Source organism: Zootoca vivipara, chromosome 6, assembly GCF_965207765.1.
Source record: "Zootoca vivipara chromosome 6, rZooViv2.hap1.1, whole genome shotgun sequence".
Taxonomy (NCBI): Eukaryota; Metazoa; Chordata; class Lepidosauria; order Squamata; family Lacertidae; genus Zootoca; species Zootoca vivipara.
The window spans coordinates 86,691,530-86,703,418 of NC_142589.1; the positions used below are offsets into that span (position 1 = coordinate 86,691,530).

Consider the following 11,889-nt stretch of genomic DNA (forward strand, 5'->3'; position numbering starts at 1 on the left):
AATAATAATGGTGATGTGGAAATGAGGAGAACCAAGACTGGGGGAAATGAGAAACTGAGAGTTACGGATATCAACGTTCTCTTTAAAAACAATCATTTTGGAGTGGGCTCCCCCTCCCCAATATCCTATCAGTTTAGGGAGCTGTAAAACTCACACTGAGGGCTGACAGCTTTTTTGGAGAGAGCGATAAAATGCTTTTGATGGTTCTGAAGACGTCATGGAAGATGCTTTCCATTTGCCTTTGCAGGGTCTGTGTGTGACGTGGAAATAATGATTATTTATAATGATTTTATTGTTTATACCCTGCCCAAATGTGACCACCCAAACTCCTGCCACTAAGGTTGGCTGGTGCGACATCTATCTTGCACAATCCACTCTTGTGTTTTAGGGAAGCATCTAGATAGAAATTTATAAAAAGCAAGAGCCGCTCGACCTTGGGCTCTCTGCAGAGAGCTTTTTCTGCCTGTGTGAGTCAGGGTGGGGCCACCCAGGAGGCCCAAGAATGGTTGCCTGCGACGCCATGGGGCAGCCTTGCACCCTAGGGTGCCAATGACATCAAGAAGCAGCCATGCCTCTCCACAGAGCAGTTTTCCAACTTAAATATCTGTTGTTGCTTTCTTTTTTAAAAAAATAAATAAATAGGTGCTGTATTGACTGAATAAGAGAGGGCTTGGATAATCTTACACATGGTGCCGGGAAAAACAGGAAAAAGAGACAGAGAACTCCTCAGATGTATTGGGGGGCAAGTAATTATTAGACAAAGAAATCAAGACTTGGTGCGTGCAGCAGCGGTTGGATGCCCCAACAGAGCTAAGATGGACCAATTTTCTGCATCTAAGCATCTAACCCTTTAACCTTACAGTGCAAGAAGGAAGATCTTGCAATAGTTAAGGCGTTTCTAATGTATGTGAACTGATCCTGGTAAAGGAAAACATGTTCAAGGACAGACGCCTGCTAACCGGACCAGGCCCACTGCAGAGTTGGAAGGGACCCTGAGGGTCATCTAGTCCAACCCCCTACAATGCAGGAATCTGCAGCTGTCCCATACAGGGATCGAACCTGCAACCTTGGCGTTATGAGCACCATACTCTAACCAACTGAACTCTGTCCAGGGCAGAGCCAAAGCAGATTGACAGCTGCATAAAATTCAGCTTGGGGAGGTGGGAGAGAGGCAGTCAGGCAGACCGCAGGCAGCAGGGCCAGCTCCCCTGCCTTTAAAGGGATGCATGTGACCTGGCAGCCGTTCCTGAACCAAAGGAGGCCTGGGAAGTGGTCCATTGGCCAGAGGCGCAGGCATCCAGCCCCCTCCAATTCTAACTCCCCCAGCCATTTTTCCTCCTTCGCACTGCATCCCGAACTCTCTCTCCCCACACTACTTCACAAGCCCCCAAAGCAGCTTCTCCCCTTCATATCAGGTGCAGAAACAGAGACGGCCTGGAGATCTGAGGTGCCTGCATGGAATGAGAATACGGGTCTTGGATAGGCAAGGAGATGGGGGATGGGCTTTGGGGCCGAGGTGACAATATTTTCCCAGGTATTTGCCCAAGCCTTCCAGGGAACCACGTGCCTGAGTGGCAGGACACCCGCTCTGCATGCAGAAGGTCATAGGTTTGCTCTCCACTGGAACCTCTCCAGGCAGGAAAGAGCTTTTCCCCCTGAAACCCTGGAGAGCTTATGCCAGTCAGTGCCAGCAACATGGAGCTAGGCCAATGCGTCTGACTTGGGCCAAGCCTGCATCTTACATTCCTTGGAATCGGGACCTTCCGATTCCAAGGCCACTGAGCCATGGGCCCTTCCTCCAAAACCAAAATGGCAGGAACACAGGAAGCTGCAAAAATCTTGAGTCTGTCTCAGTTATTGTCGTCACCGGCTGGCCAGGTTTCAGATGCGGGTTTTCTGCCACTGGGAACTGAACCTGAGACCTTCTTCAAGCAAAGCAGGGGCTCTATCTGCTGAGCCACAGCCCCATTTCCTCCTAAAACTTACTGTTATATTCAGATCAATGAGGACTAGACCTTCTGATTTGTGATTTGGATACACACCACACCATATCTCCTGTGGCAGAGAACACACATTGCATGCACAAGTCCTGGGAAGAATCTTCAAACAGCAACCCACCCCCCCTCCTTAAATCAGCCTTGTATTCAAATTCATGAGGACTAGCTCCTTTTTTTCTGTGCTTGGGAAATGAACTGCGGCTCAGTGGCAGAGCACGCGCGATGCACACAGATGGGTTCATAGAATCACAGAATGATTGAGTTGGAAGGGAACCCCAAGGGTCCTCTAGCCCAGCCCCCTGCAATGCAGGAATCTGGACTGAAGCCTCAGTGACAGATGGCCATCCAACCTCTGCTTAGAAACCTCCAAGGAAGGAGAGCAGGCAACATCCTGAGGGAGGGAGACCTTTGCGCTCCAGGGTTCAAGGAGATGGGTAACTATATAACCCCAGATGTCAAGGAGGAGACAAGAAGATATCTGAAGTCAGCCCTGTATAAGAACGCTTCTTAAGGTTTAATGTGAAGAAGAAGAAGAAGAAGAAGAAGAAGAAGAAGAAGAAGAAGAAGAAGAAGAAGAAGAAGAAGAAGAAGAAGAAGAAGAAGAAGAAGAGATCTCCAAAAAGGGCGAGGTGCCCATCCCCTCCTTAAGCCAGCCTTATCTTCGGATCCCATAAGGACTACAACCTTAGGAAACGGACCCTCGAGCCATGCCACTTTTGCGCGCAGGAGACCCAGTCCTGGACATCTTCAAGCAAAGACGCAAACACACCACCTAAAACACGCCACCTGAGCTGGAGGGAGCCACGGCAGACCTCCCCGGTTTGCTAAACCAGAACTACTGGACTTTTCGGAGACGTCCAGGCTGCCACACCGAGGCTTCCCCATCCCTGCAGGGAGGGCGCAACTGCCACACCGGAGGGGGGAATAGAGGCGCGCACTTACCCGGAGGAGGAGAAGGGAAGGCGAGCTGCTCCATCTCTCTTCGTGTCCTTTTTGGAAGGAGAGACCGAGGCGCACCTGCCTGGGCGCCTGGTTCCTGAATAACTGCACCTCTCTCCTCCTCCCTCTGGGTCCAAAAAGAGCCCTTCTATAAATACACAGACAATATAGCTCCTGGGAGGGTGGACTGGGGTGGGGGGTGTCCGCCTGACACCGCCCTGCCTGGCGCTCCCTTCGCCAGCGAAGGACAAAAGCTGCCAGCCCGCCTCTCTCTCTTAATTGGAGCAGCGCGGCTCCCTGGCAGAGAGGGGGATCCCTAGATGATGGAAGAGGAAGGGAATCCGCTCCTGGAAGACGGGGAGAGGCGCGGGGGGGGGGGGGAGAACCAGGCGGAGCTGCTGGTGCGGCTGTCTCCCCCCCTCCCCCCAAACACACTCCAGTCACCTTCCCAAACGGAGACACCCGAAGCTGGGTGGATTTTATGTTTTAATTTCGGGGAAGGAAGGACACCGCGGGCGCCTTCGCTCGCCAACCCCCCAAAAAACCAAAGCGATAGCAACTCTTTGCAACATGTTTGAGGTCTCTTTGTTTGCTGTCTGCCCCCAATAAAATATTTGAGGGGGGCAGACCCTGTGCAATGCCCTCCCGTGTCGGATGTCAAAGAGATGAGTAACTATACAACCTTTAGAAGACATCTGAAAGCAGCCCCGTCTAGGGACTCCTTTTTAATGTGTAATGTTTTGTTATGTTTTTATACATGTTGGAAGCAGCCCAGAGTGGCTGGGGCAACACTTGGGAGGGGTACAAATTCTAAAATTACTACTACTACTACCATCAAATAGGCAGAGTTTATTAAAATTGTTGGTTTGTAAAATAAAAAATGTTTTGGGAGATGATTTGCGAGCACACACACACACACACGCCAAGATTTCTGTTTCCCTCCCCCTGCTGCACCCAGTCTTCTATCTCTTAAACCTTAACAAAGCTGCTGTAATCTTTACTCCCTTTATGTTGCTCATGGTTCGAATCCTGCTTGCGGGTTCATGGTATAATAACACTTCTTTGAATTTTCCGGAAAGGGTTTCCATTCTTCCACAAAGCCTTGGTCATTAGGTTCTCTTATGTTAGCTGTTGTTAACTGTGTCAGTTCTGCAAAACCCATCACCTTGCTTATCCATTCTTCTTCAGTGGGCGTTTCTGCTTCTTTCCATATCGTTGCGCGTAGAGAATCCTAGCTGCAGTTGTAACATACATAAACAACCATCTTTTGGAGGGACTTCTTTTTTGGAAGAACATTCTCTTCCTATCAGTGCTGGATTAAACCCTGTGGAGGCCCCTGGGCAGTCGAGGTCTGGGGAGGGGGGGGACCTCGCAAATTATCTCCTAATGCGTTTTTTTTTATTTTACCAACCAATAATTTTAATAAGTACATTTGATGACACATTATTATTTTGATGCGTTTTCGCAGGGCCCCGAAAAGGCATGGGGCCAATAGGCCGTTGCCTCCTGTGCCTATCTGGTAACCTGGCATTGTTCCTTATACTCTTAATTTTCTCCCTGTGGCCTGGCACGGTGGGTTGGTTCGAGGCCGACGGGCGGCTGTGCCAGGACGCGCTCACAAAGCCGATCACATTACAGCCACTTGCAAGCGCCTTTCGACAAAGGACGGTTTCTCAAATTTAAGCCCTGGTGAATGGCTTTTTGGGGGACGCCCTTTGATGCCCCCCTTCTCCCTCCCCTTGCAAGCCACTGACCGCTTTGGAGAGAAAAACAGGAGCCACCCTCGCCACGGCGCGCCGTGCCAACGTGGCACCAGTCCTTTTCCGATGCCCCGCAGTGCCAAGGTCTCCAAAGGTCGGGAAACATATCACAGGGCGTTTGATGGCAAGGCGACGAGACATGTTTGTGTATGTGTGTGCGTGTCTGTTGAAAGAAGGAACATCCGTTCTGCTCGACGGGGATAAAATGTTCCAGATTCAAAAAAAGGGCAACCTTGTCAACAGACGGAAGTCCCTGGGAATAAAAGAATGACATCGCCACCCTCTAGTTCCTGGAACTGGGGGGGGGAGAGAAAAGGCAAATCTTAGGTGCTTGCAATCTAACCAGGGTTCTTTTGGGGGTGGGGGGGCGGGGGACAGGCAGTTGAAGAAGGGGATCTGCACAAATTCATGCCCAAGTCCAAAAATAATAAACCTAAGAATATCCTTCCTTCCTTCTTTTTTGGTTGAGGAAACTGCATCACAAGATCCGGAGAAGCGTGAATTTCAAAGGACAGGTGCATGAATTATCGTCTCTTGCGTATTGGGGTAGAACCACGCTAAAACGCGACTGGAGCCGAAACAGGGCCGCCAACTTGAATAAAATATAGATGAGGGCAGGTAAGCCTCACCCTGCACAATCGATCACAGGATCACATGTACATCATTGGAATGGCAACGCTCATCAACTTTGGGGTCGCCCGGCACCCTCAAATACTTCATTGGGGGAGCTGAAGGGACCTCGGCGGCTAGTGAGTTGGCTCCTATGGAGCCGAAGACGCATCCACAACCCTATGATGGGAATAAGTGTCACTAGAGATGGGAAAGGCAAGGAAAGAAACCTAGAAAAAAAAAACACTGTGGAAGCGGGGGAGAAGAGCAAAGATGCAAAATCACACCTAAGGTACGGTATCTCTATCTTGCGCTTTGCACGCTTCTCGTTCGCTGGAAATGTTGCATTCCGCAGAAGAGGCTGTCTGGAGAAGCTGTTGGCAGGTCTGGCTGCGTGAGGCATGGATCAACGAGTGCCGCCCCCCCCCCCCAGCCTTCCTCCAAACCAAACCTTCCCTCTTTCCTTTCCTTCTGCAATTCGTCTTGGATGTTGAGAACAAAGCCAACCTTCGGCACTGCGGTTCTGTCCCTTCACACGCGCGCACACACACCCCACCCCACCCCACCCCCCAAAAAAATTGCCTCGCTTAGCATAGAAGCCATTGGAAAACACCTGAAGTGGAACGGAAACAGCTGCCGGGGTTTTTTTTTGGGGGGGGGGAAATAGGAGGAGGAGAGAGAAAGGCAGATTTTTCAAGGCCAGTTTCCCCCCCCTTCCCCCAAGCTGGTGACCTCCAGATATCTGGGGCTATAACTCCCACAGCTCTTGCGGGTGTGTGTGGGGGGGGGGGGTGCGCCACCCAACAAAAGACCAGCTCATGGAGGAAAGGCCTGGCTGTGCAATTCTGCTTCATTTTGCTTTGACACATGAGATCATAGCACCGTGGAGCCGCAAGGGAACACAAGGATCATCAAGTCCAACCCCCTGCAATGCGGGAAATCTTTTGCCCTACGTGGGACTCGAACCCGTGACCCTGAGATTAAGAGTCTCATGCTTAACCAACTGAGCTATCCTAGCTGTTGCTTTAAACCCAACTTGCTAGAAACTCCAGGAAGGGAAAGTGTTGCCACAAACGTCAGTGGCTTTATGTTGTTGTTGTTGTTGTTGTTGTTGTTGTTGTTGTTGATGATGATGAAATACTAAACTTTATTTTCACATTTAAGTTTCCCCCATTTCCACTTTTGACCACCACTGCTATGCATTATCAAAACATCCCCTTCATATTAGAAATTAAAAGGGTGGGGGTTCTGGTCTTTAAAAACTGAACAGGCATTTTAAGACAACTCATGGGGGCGGCTATTGAAGATTATTACCCCAAAGAGGGATGTGGACATAGGTGTAGCCAGGATTTATGTGGGGGGGGGGCACCTGTCATCAGGTTCGGAATAAAATGTCTAACAACAGTTGTTTTCAATTGCTTTTTTTAAAAATCCCAAGTGCTCAGAAAAATCTGTCCGGATATTCAGTCATATGAAAACTTGAAAGTTAAATGGAAAATTAACATCAGGGAGTACCTTTCATGTGGTTAACGATTTGCAAAATCTCAAAGAGCACTCCGCATTTGTCAGCAGTTCCTTCTTAAACACCCCCCCATGCAGCTTTCCTGTGCAAACACAGTAAGCAGAGCCCATTGAGGCAACCGGTCATGGATGCTTTAGCTGAGATTCCTTCATTGCAGGGGGTTGGACTAGATGACCCTTGGGTTCCCTTCCAACTCTGCGATTCTTTGATTTTATGAGATGCTTCCCTGCCATCGTCGACCTTTGCCAGGTCTTTACTCTATGCAAAGTACAGTACTGAATGACTAGTCCACGGTGCAAGTTAGACCCACGGCTGCAGCATCTTAAATTCTGATGTTCTGCACAGAATGCCTCGCACATTTCAATAAAGGATGAAATTATATGCTACATGCAGAAGCGTAAAAAAAAAAGCAGGCACTGACTGAAATGCTAGCCAGAGAGGAAGATTGTGTATCTCAGCGAGCATTCCCGTTTCAAATATTCAGATTATATCTACTTGTAGTTCTTTTATTTACTTGATTTGAGTGAGGGGCAGCTCCCCCTCCCCCTATGGCCCTAGGGATCCATCGCGCTTGAGCTCTAGGGGGTGCGGTCCTCTGCCTGCCGCGACTTTTCTCCACCCCACCCCCCAAAGCCACCCTGTTCTAACAAACCCAGAACCCTTTTCCTGATAATTCTGCCCATCTGCTTAGCCTCCTGCCGAACATTTTTCAGGGGTGTCCCCGGGAACGCCGGCGTGAACACTCCCCCCCCCCCCGGGCGGGAGAAAAAAGAGGTGTTGAAAGATGGCCTCTCTCCTCCTCTTTTGTGCCTTCCTTCCTTCTTTTCCTTCTCCTCCCCACCCCTTCCTCAGTTTAGCTCTTCCTCTCGCCTGCGTTTCGGGAACGCCTGAGCTCAGCCCAGCCAGCAAACGCCCCCGCAGCAAATGGTTCGGGGGAAGCCCGGCTAAGCGGAGGATTCCTCGTAGGCAGAGAGCCTCGTGACTCGAATCCCTAACACGGATTCCCCCCCCTCTCCCCCCTCTCCCTTTGCTCTTTTCTCTCTCTCTCTTTCTCTTCCCACCCCTCTCCTCCCGGCCCACGCTTCATCTCCTGCGCCCCCCTCGCTCCAGGGGCTCTGCAGAGAGATGCCCCGTCGCCATGGCAACGAGGCAGGCCTGGACCACGACGTCCCCCTCTCCCCTCCTTGGATGATTGCAATAAAATAAAATAAAATAAAATATATATCTAAAAAGAGGCAGCATCAGCAACAAACAACAGCCCAGATGCAGCGAATCTATAATTCATTGGCGATGCCTCCTGCCTTTTCCTCCCCTCCCTTTGGTGCATAGGGAGGAGGAGGGAATCCCCTGCTCCAAAAATAACCTGCATTAGCTCGGGGGAGGGAGGGAAACCCCTCCCTCTGCACACATATACATGTATATATAGCCGCAGATGTACAGATAAAATGAGAGGGTATGGTTTTTGCATGCAAAGCGCGCCGTGCGCCCACCCCGGGAAAAGCGGACCCAGGCTGGGGGGGGGTGTCAAGAGGGTTTCCCCGCCCCCGCCAGCGCCTGGCCGCCCCCGCACAGCTCCCTGCATGCTTGACTGCATCTGGGGGAGGGTGGGGAGGGAGGGAGCGCCGCAGGGCGTCTGGAGGAAGCGCAGGTGGAGAGGAGCTGCGCTATGAATAGCCTGGCGCACGTGCGGGGACTCCGTAATAGGGTCTCCCCCTAGCCAAAGGGCACCGAGGCGGCTCGGGAGGCAGGATCCAGCCGTGGAAGAGCCGCTGCGCTGGAGAAATGAAATGAAGGGGGAAGAAGGAGGCAGCCCAGGAAGAACCACTATGAAACAGATGAAGCGACTGCAGTCCACACTGCTTTAAAAATGGGTCTAGTTGAGTGTCACGCATGGGCATGGCGGGAGGCAGGGGGAGCTGCCCCCCCCAAAAAATCAAGTAAATAAGTAGAAATACAAAAAGTAGAAATAATCAGAATATTTGAAATTGATATGCTCGCTGAGATACCAGTCTCCGTCCCCAGCGAGCATTTCCCTAGAAAGTCAGTGCCTGCTTTTTTTGAGCTGATACATGTAGGAAATAATTTCATCCCTCATCGAAATGTGTGAGCCATTCTCTGCAGAACACCAGAATTTAGGATCCTACAGCAGAGAGTCTAACTAGCCATCTCTCTTACTCAATCAGGCACCACTTAATAAATAATAATAATAATAATAATAATAATAATAATAATAATAATAATTTTATTCTTTGTACCCACCCATCTGACTTGGTCGCCCCAGCCCCTCTGGGCAGCTTCCAACAGATATAAAAACATAATAAAACATCAAGCATCAACACAGTTCTGCAGCCAGGTGAGGTGAGCAAAATGCATATACCGTAGTAGGGGCAGGCATGTGTATAAATGCAGACTTGGGGGGGGGGGTTGCAGTCTGCAAAGAAAAGTGAAATTGAAATACCCCAAAACAATGTGCACATTAAAGAGAAATTTGCGCTAAGAGGCTAACAAATTTCCTTGGCGACTTACAGAAATAAAAATGAGGCGGATGTGAACAGCAGAACTCAGGATGCAAAAAATAAGCCCAACCCAAACAAAAGATATCCACCCATCCTTTTGTCCTTCTCAGCTCTCTTGCAAGGACTCCCAAATATAAATTTCCCTGCAGTCTTCCAACGCCAGCTTTTTACTATGTAGCCTCACATGGCGGCAAACAGTTTGCCATGGGGCAGCGTGATATTCAAAATCGCCTAAATGTGTGACACCAAGGAAGGAGTGTGCGCTTGTTTTTATTCTGGGTGAGTCAGGATGGCGTTACTCATAATCTGGATTTTTAGCACTCTGCAGGGTTTCAGATGAAATAATCTGACATCTGATGATGATGATCAAGTCAGCTCTAATTAACCTGTCCAGAATTTAGCAACAGGGAAAATACAGATGGGAGCTAATGCTGATTTCAGCATGCATTTAAGTTTTAGGAGGTAAGGAGAGCCTGCTGGATCAGGCCCAAGGAGGTCCATCTCACCAGGCATCCTGTTTTTGCAGCAACCAACTAGAAGCCTGTGGGATATTTGCAAATCAGCAATGCATGTTTGCTGCAAGTTTGCTGGAGAGAACTCTGTGGGACACGCCCCATGTGTCCTGACAGGGGTCGGCCTGACTCATCTCATCACCAAGCCAGAAATGTGTTCCATTGCTCAGAAACCACCCTAGGCTAGACTTAAGAGGGAACGGTCTCCCTGGGGAGGTTGTGGGTTCTCCTTACTTGGGGGCTTTTAAGCAGAGTTTGGATGGCCATCTGTCATGGATGCTTGAGCTGTCGATTCCTGCATTGCAGGGGGTTGGACTAGACCCGCAGGAATCCCCAAACTTTGGCCCTCCAGATGTTTTGGACTATAATTCCTATCTGGTCCTGTTAGCTAGGGATCATGGGAGTTGTAGGCCAAAACATCTGGAGGGTCGCAGTTTGGGGATGCCTGGACTAGAGGACCTGGGGGGGGGGGGCGGGAAGGTTCCCTTCCAACTCTACAATTCTATGATTCTGTGTCTTTGCAACCAAATTACTATTTTAAGCCTGCCTGAACAAAGCTGCTGTGATCTGTTATTCTGCAACAGAAAACTCTTATAGAGTGAGCAAATGCTATTTTCACCTTTTACAAGATTGTTTGTGTGTGATTATTATTTTAAAGGGGGGAGGCAAGGGGAGAAATATCAGGAAATATCAGGTCTGCCTTAAAGCACCCCAGATTACTTAAACTAAACTCACAAACTCCTTTCCCCCAATTCTATTTTATTAAGTTTCAATATTTTATTAAGTTCCAACAGTTTCATCTCTTCTCTTATTTCTGTCAACCTCCTACCCAAGATCGGTGGCCATCACTGCCTCCTGTGAGATGGAGTTCCTTAGTTTCCCAACAGCTGGTAAGCAAAAAAATTGCAGGGGGTTGGACTAGATGACTCTTGGGGTCCCATTCCAACACTACAGTCTATGAAAAGCATGGCTGCCTTGGCAGCTGGTAGGCTGGGACAGCCCTCTCTACAAATTTGTCTAATCCTCTTTTGAAGCTATCTTGGGTTTTGTAGAAAGATTTTGTTTTCCAGAAAGATTTTGTAGAAAGATTTGGGTTTTCCAGAAATATTTTGTTTTGCTGTTCTAATGGGAGGCAGGTTGCTGTAATCTTTGCAGTGCTCAGGTCCTCAGAAGGCCATGCACTGGTTTTCAAACCTCCCTTTCTAATTTATTTATTTTAAACCAGGAAATTAAAAGGAGAACGGAACCAGTGTCCTTCAGGCGACCTTGGAAGGGTTGGCGCTTCTGCGGCACGGCGGACCGTTATCGCTCATGCATCAGCCTCTGCTTTGGTTATCTCAGTCCCCGCAGAGGTGGGGAGCGATGCTAAGACACGCCGTATCTTCTGAGAGGATACAGGAGCATCGCGGCAGGAGGGGAGAGATAACAGAAGACACTCTGGCTGGATGGTGGCCAGTAAAAGGAGATCAATGCCAGAGACAAAAGGGAAAAACAATGGAGGTCGCGATGGTCACCTGCTGGGGATTCTTTAGCTGTGATTCCTGCATTGCAGGGGGTCGGACTAGATGGCCATTGGGGGTCCCTTGCGATTCCTCAATTCTATGTGCTCAATGCCGCCCCCGCCCCAAACGAGGCAGCCTAGCCCTGTTCAGTCCCCTTGGCTCCCTCCTCTTGGCGGAATTAGGACACTGGGTTGTCTTCAGGGCTAGCCCTACTCAGAGTTGCTGTTGTTGTTGGAAACTGTCAGTCTCGAGAGGCAACGGAGTGTGCCTCTCGAGGTGAAGGCAAACGGCTGTGTTAACAGCACCCAAGTGACCTCCCAGGGGTGCAAGCCTGGGCAGTGTGCATGGAGGTCCTGGGCTGCCCGGACGACAAGACCTGCCTCTTGGGCTCATTGATAGGGTCCAAAGGAAAGCAAAGCAAGATGCTTGGCACCAGCTCGGCTGCAGGAGTTGCTGGAAGGAGGTGTACAAGGCGCCACCCAACCGCCTTAGGGACTCCGCTCCATTTTTGCAGAGGGTCTACTCCAGAGCC

The 11,889-nt window shown here is 49.8% G+C and overlaps 1 protein-coding gene across 2 annotated transcripts in view; it reads right to left on the bottom strand.

Moving 5' to 3' along the window:
- The window catches only part of KCNN1 (potassium calcium-activated channel subfamily N member 1), a 73,224-nt gene extending 70,153 nt beyond the window's left edge, over positions 1–3,071 (bottom strand). For both annotated transcript variants that reach the window (XM_035120689.3, XM_088672944.1), the window contains exon 1: positions 2,940–3,071. The gene's annotated coding sequence lies outside the window, so the exon portion shown is untranslated. The remainder of the gene's footprint in view (positions 1–2,939) is intronic.
- Between the last annotated feature and the right edge of the window lie 8,818 nt (positions 3,072–11,889).